A 16,120-nucleotide genomic window follows, 5' to 3' on the forward strand; every position below is an offset into this window, starting at 1 on the left:
GTGCCTCTCTATTTGCCGAGGCCCCGAATCATTAGACCAGCCCAGCCCAACTTGCCCACACTTTGCCGTAGATTCTTTTCAAAATGTTTTATCTTTTGAGCCGTGCATCCAAACCCCAAACCGTTTTCACCGTTGGGTTCCCCGCGTCGAGATCTTTGAAACCAGATCTTTCATAGGTTTGAAACATGGCGGTGGCTGAGAGCATGTCAAGTGACGCACGGTTAGCGCATCCGAAGTGACCTTTGAGGGGCTCCCTCAATTTGCACGCCTAGTTAGTCGCTCTCCCATTACATGCATCCAGCCTTCTCGGGAAGACCCAGTAATTCTGGGCCTATGAAAAGGGAATTCATGAAAGATAAGGACAGGAGCTCCTATCTATCTGGCACTTCAGACGTTGCGAAGATCAACATCGCTTGCGTGGAAGGCACGGTGACCCATGGCCAATTAGCGCGCTTGCTCCCCTCAGCTGCTTCACTCGCTAGCCCGGTCACCGTTCTGTCGCTTACTCATTGTCTAGTAAAAAGAACCAGTAGCTAGAGGTTCATGAAGAAAATGACTTTTGATGTTTATAGATTTTTTTGACATGATAGATCATTTTTGTTACATTCAAAAAAGTTTACGAATTTTAAAAGGATTATGAATTTGTTCACAAATTTGAAAAAATGTTCATAGATTTAAAAAATGCTCATGAACTTGAAAAATTGTTGTCATATTTTGAAAATGTTTATGGATTTAAAAATGTTCAAAATATTGCACGGTTCACAATTTAAATGTTGCATTAATTGGAAAAGGTTAAAAAATGTTCATTAGTTTTTTAAACGATGAAAAACTAAAAGAAAGAAAAAAAACGAAAACAGAACATTGAACCACAATACCTGACGGAAAGCTTCTAGAAAGCTCCAAAAACATGTTTCCACACGAATGTGGTATTAGGCAAGCACGTTTACTTCACTCGCTCGCTACAGTGTGTGATATGTTCAAAAACACTACCATTTGGCACCTTAAGCACCTGATAATTTTGCTCACACCATTCTCTCCTTCATTAATTTCTGCAGTTCACCTGTGTTGGAGGAGTTTCTTTCGAGAGTTCCAATGGCAGAGCTGGTGGCCGCCATGGCCATCCGGCCACTGGTGTCCATCCTAATGAGCAAGGCATCCAGCTCACTCCTGGATGAGTACAAGGTGATGGAGGGAATGGAGGAGGAGCACAAGGTTCTCAAGCGCAAGCTTCCAGTCATCCTTGACGTCATGAATGACGCCGAGGGGCAGGCAAAGGAGCATAGAGATGGTGCCAAAGCCTGGCTCCAGGAGCTCAAGACTGTGGCCTATGAGGCAAATGAAGTCTTCGATGAATTCAAGTACGAAGCACTCCGCCGTGAAGCCAAGAAGAAGGGGCACTACAGAGAGCTTGGCTTCGATGTAATAAAGCTATTCCCTACTCACAACCGTATTGTTTTCTATTACAAAATGGGCCGCAAGCTTTGCTGGATTCTGAAGGCCATTGATGTACTTATAGCGGAGATGCATGCCTTTAGGTTCAAGTACTGACCACAGCCGCCAGTGCCCAAGCAGTGGAGGCAGACGGATTCTGTTATCACCGACCTGCAAGACATTGCGAGCATATCCAGAGACAAGGATAAGAAGAATATTGTTGCTACACTACTTGGTCAAGCTAACAATGCAGATTTCACAATTGTTCTCATTGTTGGAATGGGGGGAATGGGGGGCCTTGGCAAGACCACATTAGCGCAGCTCATATACAATGATCCTGAAATTCAGAAGCATTTCCCGTTGCTGCTTGATAACCCACAAGTATAGGGGATCGCAACAGTTTTCGAGGGTAAAGTATTCAACCCAAATTTATTGATTCGACACAAGGGGAGCCAAAGAATATTCTCAAGTATTAGAAGTTGAGTTGTCAATTCAACCACACCTGGATAGCTTAATATCTGCAGCAAATTATTTAGTAGCAAAGTAGTATGAAAGTAATGGTAACATCGATAAAAGTAGCAGTAGTAGTTTTGTAGAAATTGTAACAGTGGCAACGGTAAAGTAACTAAGCAAAGAGCAATATGTGAAAAGCTCGTAGGCATTAGATCAGTGATGGATAATTATGTCGGATGCGATTCCTCATGTAATAGTTATAACACGGGATGACACAAAACTAGCTCCAATTCATCAATGTAATGTAGGCATGTATTCCAAATATAGTCATACGTGCTTATGGAAAAGAACTTGCATGACATCTTTTGTCCTACCCTCCCGTGGTAGCAAGGTCCTAATGAAAACTAAGGGATTTTAAGGCCTCCTTTTAATAGAGTACCGGACCAAAGCATTAACACATAGTGAATACATGAACTCCTCAAACTACGGTCATCACCGAGAAGTATTCCGATTATTGTCACTTCGGGGTTGTCGGATCATAACACATAATAGGTGACTATAGACTTGCAAGATAGGACCAAGAACTCACATATATTCATGAAAACATAATAAGTTCAGATCTGAAATCATGACACTCGGGCCCTAGTGATAAGCATTAAGCATAGCAGTCATAGCAACATCAATCTCAAAACACAGTGGATACTAGGGACTAAACCCTAACAAAACTAACTCGATTACATGGTAAATCTCATCCAACCCATCACCATCCAACAAGCCTACGATGGAATCTCACGCATGGCGGTGAGCATCATGAAATTGGTGATGGAGGATGGTTGATGATGACGACGGCGACGAATCCCCCTCATCGGAGCCCCGAACGGGCTCCAGATGAGCCCTCCCGTCAGAGATTAGGGCTTGCCGGCGGCTCCGTATCTTAAAACACGATGAATCTTTCTCCCTGCTTTTTTTCTCCGCGAAAGCAAATATATGGAGTTGGAGTTGAGGTCGGTGGACATCCGGGGGCCCACGAGGCAGGGGGCGCGCCCCCCACCCTCGTGGACAGGGTGTGGGCCCCCTGGCCTTGATTCTTTCGCCAGTATTTTTTATTAATTCCAAAAATAATCTCCGAGGAGTTTCAGGTCATTCCGAGAACTTTCGTTTCTGCACAAAAATAACACCATGGCAATTCTGCTGAAAGCAGCGTCAGTCCGGATTAGTTCCATTCAAATCATGCAAGTTGGAGTCTAAAACAAGGGCAAAAGTGTAAAGTAGATACGACGGAGACGTATCACTGCTCTGGGTCTGTGTCTCTAATACCTTTGACGTGAACTCCCTGGCCAAGAGTATAGTTGAATCATCTTCCAGGAAGAATATTGATACAGACAAACCACCACTGGATAGACTTCAAAAACTGGTCAGTGGACAACAGTATCTCCTTGTATTGGATGATGTTTGGGACAATAAAGAGTTACGTAAGTGGGAAAGGCTGAAGGTATGTCTTCAGCATGGTGGCATGGGCACTGCAGTGTTGACAACAACTCATGATAAACGAGTTGCTGAAATTATGGGTGCAGCTAGGGCAAGCCTACAATCTCAATGCTTTGGAGGATCACTTCATAAAGGAAATTATTGTGGATAGAGCATTCAGCCTGGATAAAGAAAAGCCCGCTGAACTAGTGGAGATAGTTGATCAGATTGTGGACAAATGTCGTGGCTCTTCTTTAGCTGGATGTGCACTGGGCTCTGTACTTCGTACCAAGACCACAGTAAAAGAATGGAAGGCTATAGCATCTAGAAGCAGCATTTGCACTGAGGAAACTGGAATCTTGCCAATACGCAGTGCAGGAATGGAAGGTTATCGCGGGGTGTCGTCAAACCATCCATGCATCTCGCAAGAGGGAGTAAAGCTTGGACTTGTTGAGAAACTTTCCAGCATTCTCTAGTTTGGAGCTTGCTGAGTAATGGTACTCTATTAGCTAGGGGAATAGATGCTGGTTTGCAATTGCTTCTGAAACTGAACTGAACCTGCAGTTGCTCTAGAGCGAGAATTGTTGGGGCCTTGGGTGTAGAGTGACTGCTCGGCGTTGAGTCAAGTCGAGCATCACGGTAGGCTCCCGCTCCTGCGACCCGCTCCCACCCCCGAAACCCTCGCCGCCGCCACCTCCCATGCCCGTCTCCAGCGGGATCCGGCCGTCCTCGCCGGCGCGCGGCCCGGGTCCGCCCCTCACCCTCCCCGGCCCTTCCTTCCCCGCCCCTCCTTCCGCCGTCGCGCCACCTCCCCGGAAGGCGGCCGGGGCGGCCCCAGCGCCTCTTCACTCGGCTTCGCCTCCTCTTCCTCTCCCCTGCCGTCGCCGGTGGGCGCCTCCGGCTCCGGCCCGGGGGGTGCCGGCGACGGCAGGATCTCCTCTCCCCACGCCCGTGTCCCCCTGGCCCGGGGCAGGGGGGCGGCGGCGGTGTCGCTCAGCTGGGCAGCGGTCTGGTGACCCGGCGGGGTGGCCGGCGGCGGACGTGGTGGCGGCGGGGCGGCGTGGTGGTGCGGGGTGGCCGACGTCGCGCCCCCGGCCCAGATCTGGGCCCGGCGGGCCTCATCTGGGTCCTAGCGGGCCGGCCCCTCGGCGTGGCCTCGTTGTCTGCGGCGCGGTGAGGAGGAGGAGCGGCTCGGATATGGGGCGTCGGCGCCGATGGCATGCCGGCAACAGCGCGAAGGCGGGAGCTTTACGGGCTCACGAGGGCTCAGCAAGGCCTGGTGTGCTCCTGCTATTGCGTCCGGACGGCTACCGTCACTGACGGTGGATGTGGGGCCCTCCCGCGTGCCGACGGTGCTGATACCCTAGTCCAAGGGAAAACCCTTGGCAGCAGCATCGTCATCGTCGCAATCCTTCTTGGAGGTGTTGATAGGTGCCGGCGCTTTGGAGTCTTGGAGCCTAGTGGAAGATCCCGGTGGGCGCAGCGATTGCGAGGCTTCTTCGTTTTTGTTGATCCGCCGTTATCGGCATTTGTTTCTGTTGCTCTTTCTCTATCGTTTCTTTTGGGCGTGACTATGCTGCTTCCGCCCCAGCACCTATCTCTGTATGGTTCGGTTGGTTGCTTTGTATACAAAGCGGGGGAAACCCTTTTTTGGTAAGTCGAGCATCACCGAGTCAAATTCCAGACCGCGCCAAGAGGATCTAATTCGGATTTGGTTTCCTGCTGGTCCTTTGGGTCTGCACAACAGGGTCAGTAGCAGTTTAGTCTTCATGTTCACTGATCACATTTTTACTGTAACGCAATGTAACTCTCTGTTTTTTACATCCCAGTGAAGTGATGGCAAGTATAACAGAAGCTAACATAACATCCATACTAAGTTCTTCTACTACATGAAGGTTGGTTACTCTCATACAGAACTAGCCTGTTTGCAAATGCTAGTTCAATCACTCGCTCATTTATGAACTTCTCTCCATTCTTTTGGCGTGAGTTCCCTCCAACCACTCTTTTTCTTGTGTTTTTGGCAAGAGATTGGAAACTAAGCATGCAAGTAGACTAGTCATATCATTCAACAGTCTACTCACATGATAGTAATGTCCTGATAAACGATTTCCGAATGGCCTTCTCAACACATATCCCATGCTCACAATATTTTCTTTCGAAAGAAGAGCTATCACAGATTAGAGGTGTGTAGAAGTCCTATATATACTTCTGCCTTAGGATGTGAAAGTGAGTGTGATATGAATTTATATTTTTCCCTTGCGTCTTTAGCTTATTTACATCTAAAATATTGGAGGGAAACAAAAATGTGAGAGTCAAGGAGGTGAAGCGAAAAGGAGCTGAAAATCACTAGCATTGTCGTGTCTTACTTTGTCCACTTGAAGTCAAATTACCACTAGGCATGGTATGTGGATGTAGGAGCCACGGTGGCAATTGTAGCTCTCGGAAGAACACCCACCATTCAATAAGTACGCCTTGGGGCAAATGATTCCAGAAGCTTTGTTTCAAGCAACAGGCTGCCAGAGGTCTAACTGTGTCTTGTAGACATGACAATGCCTAAAATGAAAACTTTGAGGAAACCTAATGGAGCGATGCTTGTTTCAGGGGAACCAGTAGTCGGCAAGATCCCAGTCCAGGGGAACCAGTAGTACTGGAATACGGACGACAATGGGGCCAAGAGTGGAAATGTAGGAGTGAGCTATAGGAAGATCATCTAGTGTCCCATTTGTGAGAGTGTGTGTGTTTTTAAAAGGGGCAAGTGCCATCCCTGTTAACGAATCGATGAAATGAGAATTGCCTGAACTATCACCTACTCACCCTCTCCCTCTGTTCTTCTCATCACCTACTCCCAAATTACCCCGTCCGATGTGTGAATCTTGTACCACCACTAGCAGGAAATGACAGTTTGACAGCGGCAATCATGGTAATTTTTCTCTGTCAGCACTCGAGAACAATTGGTGTAGGCACAAATCTATGACAGGACGGATGTTTTCTACTCCCTCTGTCCCAAAATAAGTGTCACTGATTTAGTACAAAGTCATACTAACTTTGTATAAATCAACTTAATACAAAGTTAGTATGACTTTGTATTAAATCATCTATAGTATAAGAAAAACAATTTATTTCTATTTCTATAGTATAAGAAAAACAAATAGTATAAGAAAAACAAATCGAATCAAATTCATGGATTTACCACGACCTTGGTTGTGACTGTGACTCCATAGATAAAAATGGGAAATTTCTCTCTTCGAGACCATTGAAAAGGGCATTGAACGAGAAAGAAATCGTCCACAGATAATAAAACTATCATATGCCTTGGAAAGTGATATGAGGTGCTCGGAAATGGTTGAAGTAATTGAATAGGAGGATCACTATGACTATAGCCCTTGGTAGAATTCCTAAAAAGAAAATGATCTATTTGATACTATGGAAAATGCTTATACATAGTAGTTTAGCAGTCGTGTTTGTTTGGGCACCCACGCTACTTGTAATTACCAGTAGCGCTGGGCAGATAGCACGCTACTGGTACGGCTTAGCAGCAGCGTGGGTTTCTTTTGGGCACGCTACTGGTAAGTGTGCCACACCACACCAGCAGATCAACATATACTAGCAGCGTTGGTCGTCTACCCAGCGCGACTGTTAAGTCAAGATCTATAGCGCCTGTACTCAGAAACGCGCTACTATTATTTCTTCTATGTGTAAACTTTTACCAGTAGCGTGTTTTTCCACCCGACGCTATAGCTAGCAAATCATAGCTGTAGCGCGCATCGGTAGCCAGCGCTAGTGCTATGGTCCCAGTCCACTCCCACACCCCACCCACCCGATCCAGATCCCCTCCATCTCCCTCCTCTGCCGGCCTCCCTTCCACCTCCTCTCCTCTCCGCTGGCGCTGGGATCCCCTCCCCGTTCTTTTTCATCGCTGTCGTCCCCGTCTCACCCTCTTTCCGATCCATGGCGTGATCCTTCGCCGTGTACACGTCTAACAGGCCTCACGCGCGCGCAGCCTTCCTTACTATCCGGCCGACCAGGCCCATCGCCGTGGCCAGCCCGGGCTTCTCCCAGCCACGGCGTGGAGGTTGGGCAGCGAGGCGGCCCCGAGGGTGAGCCTAGTAGCGGCACGAACACAAGCGCCAGGGAGACAGATGGCGGACGCAAGCGCCGGCGAGTTGGTGGCTCCGATGCGATGACTTCGCTAGGCCTGGGTGGCCGCTCCGGCAAGGTGGCAACTCCAGCAGGCGTCAGCTCGAGCTTGGCGCTAGCAGGCAGAAGGATAGGTTGAGTACCGCCTGCCGACTGTTGTTTTTTCAGTTTCAGTTTTAGTATTTTGATTACTCAATTTCATGCTATCAGTTGCTCAATTTTAGTTGAACTGCATTTGTTTGTATCATCATATGTTTTTAGGTGATGCCTATATATTCGTTCACGTGTATGTGTGGTTTCTGAATCACATTTGCCAGTTGCCACTGGTTCTTGTGTGCACAAATGATCCAACTCTGCGCACACTAGTTCGTTCATGTGTGTCTGCAACTCTGCGCTAATCTTAACACTGATGTGTTCATTGCAGATGGACAGACTGCTTCATCATTGGATAAAAGTAATAGCTCATCCTACCGACAGGATTATTATTCTCACTGTGACAACAAGAAGGTGATATTCGAGACCCGACCTCCCAGAGGTATGTTCAGATAATAGGAGATTTCTATTGCAAGTGAAAACTATGATCAGAATGGCTAAAGCAAAATTTATGAACATATCATTAAGTGAAACAGAAAGAAAATACTATTGATTCATGCCTGCTGGTTCTGGTGAAAAGAAAGACGAGGGCTCAAAATTCCTGGCCATTTCATTATTTAGCCTCCTTTGGTAAATACTATTTAGTTGCAGAGCTCAGTGAGTGGCTGGTTTTATGGAACTGAATATTTGAGCCATATTCTGTGAGTTTGTGGTAGTAGAGAAATGTCAAAAATGAGGCTGTAGAATGTTAGGCACATATGAACATTATTTATTATTGATAGATTATGCCAGCTTCCATGGAATTCCAGTTAAACTGCGTGCCAGGAGTTTTAATACGCTATTCTTGTATGATTTTTCCACTTTTCTATGTAGTGATCTTGCATGTAACACCTGTCCATTGATCCGGGATGTTATGTAGTACGTGTGGCAGTGTACATATTTTATCCAAAGAGAGTACATTCTCATCTTGGAACCAGGGAAAGCTCATGGGTAGCACAAGTCCAAGCATCTCTGTTGTCTTCCTGACAGGTAACAAACATCCCTACTGTCTTTCAGCTGAGTATTATTCTCTCCTTTGTTTGGGCTAGACTTGTGGCTTATGCTGGTAGGATTTCCATGATGCTGACCATTAAGGATTATATTATCAAGACAGTTTTTCACTGCCTTTATTAATTGTTTGAGAAATGCCCAATATAATTGAAGTTAACTTTCATTTGGGCCATGATTGAAGTTAACTTAGATGAACTAGTAGCTTTGATGTTCATGAGCTGATGTCATTGCTCACCTTAGTCAATCTTAATTTGATCCCGGGACTAGCAATCCCGTGAAAATCCCTTCATTTCAAACTAATTGAAGTTCAGTACAAAAAAACAATTGAAGTTCTAATGTTGTGCTAAGTCAAACTTCTTCAAGTTTGACCAAGTATATAAAAACTATTTCAACATCTACAACACCAAAGTTTCATCATAACATTGTGCTCTCCTCTCCCAACCCACTCGCCGCTGGTGAGTACTATCACACAGAGGAAACTATGTTGCTCTTCTTTTACTTGTTTTTTGAGGAAGCTGTAGCCTGCCGCACGTGCATGGTAGATTAGTTCTGCAAGTAGGTAGTATCTTGGATTCCGCTGGACATGTAGCCATGGAGATAAAAAAAAATTAATGCTTTGCGTAGGTTCATGGCCCTGCTATGTGCTTGCTCCTGTCTATGTCCATGAGCAACAGCAAAATCAATCGTTTAGTAGCATATCATTCTTAGACCTTAGTGCTTGTCCTAGAAACTGGATATACCGGAGTCCATAGTGCTAGTGCACTTTAATTTTTGTTAAGTTTGTACACCCTGCCCGAGAAAGCAATAGCCGTCACTTAGCTTTTTGTTGGATGCCTTATAGAGGATGAATTGGTTTATTTATGTTTAATGTTGCCCCTCTTACAGATTCTCGCTTAGAGATACCAAGCTTGTTCTCCGAGAGTTCGAGAAATGTGGCGTTATATTGAGACATCACTATGGCCCAACAGAGGGTAATTGGATAATTAGTAATTCTGGACATCTTTGTAGCTTGCAAAAACCAGATTGCAAGTAATTCTTAACATCTTTGTAGCTTGCAAGAACATATCCAATTTGACTGATTGTAGGCCCGTATCCAATTTGATTCATTCACAGTTTCTTTGCCTTGAGTTTCAATCAATTGTACTGGTGTAGGTAGTATGTTCATATCATACTTTGCAATGGATCAAAAATAATCTAAAGGTGAAGCTGTAGTAGTTTGGTCTTGCTTTCTTTTGTTCACATTGGCTAACTTGATATTGTAACAAACGAGAGCAGAAGACACTGATTAATGCTAATGATTTAGTAAATACATTTTTTTTGTGTTTTTCTTTGCCTTGTCCCGCCCAGTAATGTATTCTATTTGTCTGCGAAGACTGAACTTGGTGCCAAACATTATAGAAAGTACTAATCTAGACTGGTATCCATGGTAACCATGTGCGTTCCTGGACCATTTAGTTTGAATAACCAGTGAGGAATTAAGCATATATTTTTGGCATGAGCTCTTTTAAATTGCTAGATGAGAAGGAATCTTAACTTAATGGGTCTTGTGAATTGTAATATACTATTTGGTTGAACTGATGATATTTGCATACTAACAAGTTTTCACTTTCCCGGCGTGGACGCAGGGGTGATCGACGCTGACTAGCATGGCCCGGTGGGCACTGTGCTCTTCAACCCGGTGAAGCCCGGCGGCCACATCGCACAGATGATAGTCCAGGTGATCATGACGCCGAAGGTCGCCGAGGTGGAGGACCTCGACGCCACCGTCCGGGGGGAGGGAGGATTCGGGTCCGCCGGCGTCTGAACTCCGAGCCTTGGTACATTCATCTGGAGAAGTGGTTTGTTTAGGTTGGTGGTGAACACTAGGGAAGGTACCTACGTTTTGATGATGGTTGTGTGTGTCTGATGTTAAATGGATTCTTGTGATCTCTTCCAGTTGAGATGGTTCTGTGACCTTAGTTTATCTTGCACTGGATGTGTCTCTGATTTCCATCCATGAATACTGCATCTAATTTTTACTATTCTAATTCCTAATTAGCTAGTAGTAGCGTGGGGGAAAAGGTGCATGCTACTGGTCCTAATTAGCTAGTAGTAGCGTGGGGGAAAAGTGCACGCTACTAGTACATAGGATAGTAGTAGCGTGGGTTACAAAAAAGCCCTACTGCTATCTTCAGTTACCAGTAGCGCTGGGACAAACAAGCGCTACTGCTAAAAAATAGCAGTAGCAGTAGCGCGTCTGCCAGTGCTACTGGTAGCAAAAAAACCAGCGCTACTGGTAAGCATTTTCCTAGTAGTGTATGGATGACTAGTTACGAAGGGACCATTTCGTTTTTGTAGGATGGTCTGGCCTATTGCTCTTTCCTTGTGCTTATTTCGCTTTAGGGGGTTGGTTTACAGGGACAAGTTTTGTAACTTCTTGGTATACCCATGGATTGGCTAGTTCCTATTTGAAAGGGTGTAATTTCTTAACCGCAACAGTTTCTACCCCTGCCAATAGTTTAGCACACTCTTTGTTGCTACTATGGGGGCCTAAAGCACAAGGAGATTTTACTCGTTGGTGTCAATTAGGCGGTCTATGGACTTTTGTAGCTCTCCACGGGGCTTTTGCACTAATAGGTTTCATGTTACGCCAATTGAACTTGCTCGGTCCGTTTAATTGCGGCCTTATAATGCAATCTCATTCTCTGGTCCAATTGCTATTTTTGTTTCTGTATTCCTTATTTATCCACTGGGGCTATCTGGTTGGTTCTTTGCACCGAGTTTTGGCGTAGCAGCGATATTTCGAATCATCCTTTTCTTCCAAGGATTTCATAATTGGACGTTGAACCCATTTCATATGATGGGAGTTGCCGGAGTATTAGGTGCGGCTTTGCTATGCGCTATTAATGGAGCGACCGTAGAAAACACTCTATTTGAGGACGGTGGTGGTGCAAATAACTTCCGTGCTTTTACCGAAAAAGGCTTTCGCCCCGCTTTATAGATAAAGCACACCGCCACAAAACACACAACCCCAACAGGTTCAGACACACACACCCAAGTAGCACAACAAAGTCAAAAGGTACTGCTGAGGGCACAGCTCAACAAGCCCAAAGAAACAGAAAAGGAAACCGGGCGAGGCCGGGCGAGAGACCCACGGAGGGGGCTAGTCAGGCTCCGGCGGAGGGGGCGGCGGCGGCGGCGACAGGCGGACGGCCATCGTGCGGAGGTCGGCGATGAAGGCGGAGATGGCGTTGCGCTCCAGGAGACGGCTAAGCGGCCGCCAAAGCTGCAGGAAACCCGAGAATTTGTAGAGAGCGTCAGTAGCACGACGAATCGGAGTGCGCTCAATCACAAGCTTATTACGAACAGTCCAAAGAGTCCAGGCTAGGGTCCCAACCTCCAGCCACCTAATGTGGCGGGAGGACGGGGGGGACGCTTGGAGTTCAGCAAAAAGGTCGGGGAAGTTGGTGTGAGTCCAATTTCCGCCGACAAGCTCGCGAAAACAGCTCCAGAGGAACTGGGCAGAGGTGCAAGCGAAGAAGATGTGGTTAGAATCCTCGGGGACGGCACAGAGGGGGCAGAGACCAGAACCCGGGCCATTACGCTTGCGGACCTCCACACCGGAGGGGATCCGTCCCCGGATCCACTGCCACATGAAGATACGGATCTTCAGAGGGAGGCGGACGGACCAAACCATTGAGAGGGGGGGAGGGGCGGCGGAGGGGGTAATGACCGCATAGAGCAATTTGGTAGAGAACTGGACAGACGGCTCCAAATGCCATCGAACACGGTCTTGGACGCCGTCAACCAGCGGCTCATGAAGAGCGACGCACTCAAGAAGCTCACGCCAGGCGGCGGATTCCGTAGGCCCAAATGGCCGACGGAAAGCGAGGCGCCCTAAGTCAAATAGGGCCCTATCAACAGAGATCATGGGGTCGACAGAGATAGCAAAGAGAATGGGGAAGCGAGCCGCAAAGGGGGCGTCATCGGCCCTACGGTCATACCAGAATAACGTCGAACGGCCAGATCCTACCGAGATAGAGGTACCAATGCGGAGCACAGGGAGGAGCTGGACAAGGGACTGCCAGAACTGAGAGCCACCCGACTTCTGGCAGAAGGCAAGGGGTTGGCCGCGCAGGTATTTATTCCGGATAATGTCCAGCCAGAGGCCCCCGTGGCCCTGCGAGATGCGCCACAGCCATCGGGAGAGGAGGGCAATATTCATCCGTTTGGAGCACATGATCCCCAAACCCCCCTGCTCCCTCGGCTTGCAGATGTCAGGCCAGCTGACCATGTGATACTTCTGCTTGCCGTGCTCCCCAGCCCAATAGAAGCGGGACTGGATTTTGGCGATCTCCTTATGAAGAGAATCGTGAAGGCTGTAGAGACTCATAAGAAATAAGAGGAGACTGGAGAGGGAGGAGTTGATAAGAATAGTCCTGGCCGCCTTGGACAGCCACCTCCCCTGCCAAGGCTCGCATCTAGTCTGGAGCTTGGTCACGGAGGGGCGAAGATCGGCGGCCAGGAGGCGCGAGTGACTGATGGGCGTCCCCAGATAGGTAGAAGGAAACGAGCCCAAGCGGCAATTGAGTCTATTGGCAATGGCCACTGACTCCTCGGGAGAGTATCCCATCACCATAACATCGCTCTTATCAAAATTGATCTTGAGGCCCGACATCTGCTGAAAGCAAAGGAGGAGGAATTTGAGATTGGCGATGTCCATCTCCGAGCCTTCGACCATGATGATCGTGTCGTCCGCATACTGGAGGATGGAGATCCCCGCGTCCCCGGAGAGATGGGGGGCGATGCCTCGGAGGTGGCCCGCAGCTTTCGCCTTATCGAGAATGGAAGCCAAAGCGTCCACGACCATGTTGAAGAGGAACGGGGAGAAGGGGTCGCCTTGGCGCACCCCACAAAGGGTAGGGAAGAAGGGACCAATTTCGCCATTAATATTGACCGCCGTGCGACCGCAAGAGACCATTTGCATGACTCTCGTGATCCATTGGTCGTCAAATCCCTTGCGCAGAAGGACTTCCCGAAGGAAGGGCCAGCTAACCGTGTCATAAGCTTTGTGAAAATCGATCTTCAGAAAGACCGCCTTCAGGTGTTTGACCCGGACCTCATGAAGAACCTCGTGCAGGACCAAGACCCCATCAAGGATGAACCGACCCTGAATGAACGCCGACTGATTAGGGTGAGTGATCCGGTCGGCCAGCAGGGTCACCCTATTGGCGTACCCTTTGGCCAAGATCCGGAAGATCACGTTTATGACCGTAATCGGGCGGAACTGGCGGATGTCAGTCGCCCCAGGGACCTTGGGAATGAGGGAGATGGTCCCAAAGTTGAGGCGGCCAAGGTCGATCGAGCCCACGAAGAATTCCTCGAAAATGGCCATGATCTCGGGTTTGACCACGCTCCAGAAGGTTTGGAAGAAGAGAACCGGGAGGCCGTCCGGGCCCGGCGCCGAGGAGGGATTCATACCCTTGATAGCCTCCCAGACCTCTTGTACAGAGAAGGGGGCCGTCAAGGTGGCATTGTCTTCGTCAGAGACTAGACGGTCGCTGGTCCAGCAGTCAAAGGCAAGAGAGAGGCCGCTCCGAGGAGCGGGGGAGAAGAGGGAGCGATAGAAGCCATCAACATGGGCGCGGATATCTCGGGGATCCTGAAGGAGAGTGGCTCCCTCCCAAAGGCAGGAGATGGTGTTGCGTCTACGGCGCCCATTTGCGATCACCTGGAAGTAGGCCGTATTCGCATCCCCCTTCAAGACCCAACGTTGGGCGCCCCGAATGCGCCAATAAGCCTCCTCATCAGAGTAAATCACGGAGAGCTGGTCCTCGAGGTCATAACGGGACATCCACTCGTCAGGAGAGAGACCGATCGCATCAGCCCTGAAGTCGAGGTCCTGGATCGCCGACAGGAGAGCCTTCTTCCGCTCCCTGGAGTCTCTTCCCAGGTTGGCTCCCCACCCCTTCATAAATTGTCGGGCACGCTTCGCACAGAAGTGCCACGCATCTATGGCGGAAGGGGGGCGGGGGTGGGGATGGCCACGAGCCTCGATCCAACGAGCACTGACAGCGTCGGAGAATCCGGCCTGGGAGAGCCAGACAGCCTCAAAACGGAACCGAGGGGGAATCGGGGGGCGCTCATCCGCGGAGGAGAGAAGCAGGGGAACGTGGTCAGACCCAATCCGGGTGACGGCATGAAGAGAGGCTAAGGGGCACCGGAGGTCCCACTCGGGGGAAACTAGGACCCTGTCCAAGACGGAGAGGGTCGGGGAGGCTTGGCGGTTGGTCCAAGTAAAACGAGCCCCAACCCGATCAAGCTCCCTGAGGGCGAGGTCGGCAATGAAGTCGTTAAACATGTCCATCCGGGCAAAACTAACATTGCCATTGTTCTTGTCTTCCGCACACCGCAACAGGTTGAAGTCCCCCCCCCCGACAACTACGGGGAGGGAGGCGGCCGAGATTTTCCGGTGAAGTTCCTCCAGGAAGGAGGCCGACCTACTATGGTCAGCCGGACCATAGACGATGATGATCTCCCATTTGAAATTGAGAGATCTCTCAAAGACCTCCATGCTGACGAAGAATTCGCCCCGGTCCATGCTGCCCACCTCAAAGGTGGCATCCTTCACGCCTAGGAGGATGCCACCCGAGTGGCCTGCACTCCCACTAGAAGGGAGCCAGTGCCACGCAAATAGGTGAGAGCTCAGCCGGTTGAGCTCAGGGAGCGCAAAGTCCCGGCGCATGGTCTCCTGCACGGCCACTAGGTCGATGCGTTCATCGCGCAAGTACTGCACTAACTGGCGGCGTCGGCCATCATGGCCGAAGCCGCGGATGTTCCAGAATAGGGCATGCGTCAAGGAGCCATTGGGGGGCTGCTTGACCCCAAGACACGAGACGCGCTGAGAGCGCGGAGGGCCGCCGTGCGGGAGCGGGTGCGACCCCGGATCACCAGCTCGGCCCCCGAAGGGCGGGGGGCCGCCTGCCGCGTCCGAGGAGGGGGGGAGGGGTCTCTAGGGGGCGCCTGGGCCGGGGGAGGGGGAGCCGCAAGGGCCGCTCGGGCCTCTGCCAGTTTCCCATCCAGAATCTCCCGGGCCCGAATGGCCCCAATCTGGGCGAGGGGGGGACCCACCTCCCCACGGAAGATGATCGCGGAATCGGCGACCACTTGGGCGAGATGGCCCAAAGGGACAGATTCAAGAGCAGAGAAGGAGCAAGACGAAGCAGAAGTAGAAGGGGGGGCGGAGGGCGTACCTGGCTCCAGGTTGCGGGCGGCAGCGCGAAGCTCAGCCCGCTCGGAGATGGGGAGCGCCGGGTGGCCCGCGGGGTGAGCGGCGTCCAACCGAGCACTCCTGCGTCCGGCGACCACCGGGGAAGAGGCCGACCGGCCGCGGCGGGAGTAGGCGGCAGACCGAGGAGGGGGAGGCTGGGCCACCAGGGGGGTGATGATCTGGGCCGCCACCTCCCCAGAGGGCGACGAGGGGGGGGCCACCAATCCCGGCCCAGCACAG

The 16,120-nt window shown here is 49.8% G+C and overlaps 1 pseudogene; it reads left to right on the forward strand.

Moving 5' to 3' along the window:
• The first annotated feature begins 6,582 nt into the window (after window positions 1–6,582).
• The window catches only part of LOC123075532 (photosystem II D2 protein-like), a 12,698-nt pseudogene continuing 3,160 nt past the window's right edge, over window positions 6,583–16,120 (forward strand).

The sequence above is a fragment of the Triticum aestivum genome, chromosome 1B, assembly GCF_018294505.1.
Source record: "Triticum aestivum cultivar Chinese Spring chromosome 1B, IWGSC CS RefSeq v2.1, whole genome shotgun sequence".
NCBI classification, from domain to species: domain Eukaryota; kingdom Viridiplantae; phylum Streptophyta; class Magnoliopsida; order Poales; family Poaceae; genus Triticum; species Triticum aestivum.